This window comes from Lagopus muta, chromosome 3 (genome assembly GCF_023343835.1).
Source record: "Lagopus muta isolate bLagMut1 chromosome 3, bLagMut1 primary, whole genome shotgun sequence".
Lineage (NCBI taxonomy): Eukaryota > Metazoa > Chordata > Aves > Galliformes > Phasianidae > Lagopus > Lagopus muta.
In genome coordinates, this window is record NC_064435.1 from 6,808,647 (window position 1) to 6,810,841 (window position 2,195).

General features: G+C 35.9%; 1 non-coding gene across 1 annotated transcript; it reads right to left on the reverse strand.

Moving 5' to 3' along the window:
* Positions 1-581: 581 nt before the first annotated feature.
* TRNAN-GUU (transfer RNA asparagine (anticodon GUU)) lies at positions 582-655 on the reverse strand. The gene has a single exon. It is a non-coding gene; the product is annotated as a tRNA-Asn (tRNA).
* Between the last annotated feature and the right edge of the window lie 1,540 nt (positions 656-2,195).

Here is a 2,195-nt window from a genome sequence, read left to right on the forward strand (position 1 = left end):
GCTGAAATAATAAAATCAAGATAATCGAGAAAATGCAAAATTGAAGATAGAATATGTAGCACATCAGTCATCTATACAGTAAATGAGGTAGTAAAAATGGAACCAAAAAGCAAGATAGGCATATGCAATGACTAATGGCTAGCAGAGGAATAACGTTTCCTTACCTTAATCAAGAAGAAGTATATTGAACTCCAAGGTTTTCAGGTGGCCTGCATTTCTTTAGAAAATATTGTGAAAAGTAAATATTTCAGCATCTAAGTTGTCCTCATTTAGCACAGAGCAGTGAAAGCAAGAGTTCTTGTTACCTCGAAGTCTAAGCTGTATCAGGAGCGTGTAGGTACAGATCTGTCTTGTCACGGTGTCCTGTATCACTTTGGGCTTCATCAGCTTTCCTGAGCAGCATGGCAAGGAAATGTATGCCTGCATAAATAAACAGATGCTGGCTTTTTTGACATTTCAAATCACTCTAGGAAATGATAAAGCAACTTTTCTCTCTCTTTTCCAAAATCAACCCACACACGTACCAAGATTAGAAGGAACCTCCATCACATCACTCATGAGGGTCCAACCTCCAAACAGCTCGTCCCTGGGTGGGCTTGAACCACCAACCTTTCGGTTAACAGCCGAACGCGCTAACCCATTGCGCCACAGAGACTGTCCTTTGCTGATTCTCCTGTCATTTTTTAAACATAGAGACATCTACCCAACCAGGGATCTGTTTTCAGATGATGAATCTGAATTCCAAGAAGGTGGAAGCCCCCATTATATAAATCCAACTTATATACAAGTTCAGAAAGCTCACTCTTCTCTTCACTCTTGTTCTTTTCTGTATCAATCTTTGTCTGTCCTCCTTCAGAGGCAGGTTTCAGGATCCCTCTTTCATTCGTTATTAGAGGAAATTAATACTGCCTTTAGATTGTTTAATCTACCTGCAGTTCCTATTGTAATGAGCAGTAGCCAATTCTCAGAAAGAAAATCTACAGTGAAATAAGAAATGGAATCCATGATCTCAAACCTCAGTTTAGAATCTTAACTCTTACATTGTACTTTAGGAAAATAAAAAATAAAAAAAATTAAAAAAAGAAAACAAAACAAACAAAAAAAAACCCAACACCCACTAAACTAAACCAAAAACACCATACATTTTGAGGGGCTGAGCATCTCCTGTCTAGAACCAGATAGGATTATTCTATCTGTTTGCTGACACTTATCTATTCTGATAGTGGCTAATAAGGCTCATTCCTACAGCACAGACTTAATTTTGATTCTAAATAAATGACTCACAGTCTTGTTTTAAGTACATATTTAAATGTCCATACGACTGAGGCTTATGTAACAGAATTGGAGTATTTTCATACTCCCGACTTTTCATTCAACTAAGTCATCCTACTCCTTCAGTACATCTTATTATTGTTTAAATGTCAGGATTTAAAATTCTTTAAGATATTAATGGATTTTTCATTGTATTCATTTTTCTATAAGACTTAATATAATAGTCAGCTGTTGGAATTAGTATATATTATATTAAAACACTTAAAAATTGTGACAAAAACACAAGCATTCACCTTTGGTGAGTGAGAGGAGAACATATTAATAAACCTCTTAAGCAGTACTGCTATTAGTGAAATTTCAGGATGACTCTCTGATACAGAGGTTATGTGTTACAGAATGGTATGTCCTCAGTGTTCTCCAAAGACCAAGGACCAGACTTTTGCCCTGTGAAATTAGTCACATTCTGAGTAAGAATAATAGCATTAAAAATGTATATTTTTGCAAAAACAAAACAAAACAAAAACAATAATGGACACTATATGTCCCAGAAGACTGATGTAGTTATATTCTGACGCATTACCAGGAGAGGTGCCAATAACATATTTGTTAGCGTGCTACAGTATAGTGACTTTATTAACACTGTGGAGGCCCATTAACTAATGCTAAAGATATTAGTGAAGTTTATAGTGGCATGAAAGTATCTGCAGAACACATTAAAGTGTAATATAGAGATTCTTTAACTACTCTGAGCAGATTGGTATATCCCTGAAGTGTGATATCCTACCACATGCTGATTGTAATGAAGGTGCTGGGGGCAAGAAAGATAACTAGGATCATGAAGATATCACGTCTTATGTTCACCAATTCAACAAAAATAAGCTATCTCTTCCCAATATGCCTACTCTGGATTTAAAATGCTTCTT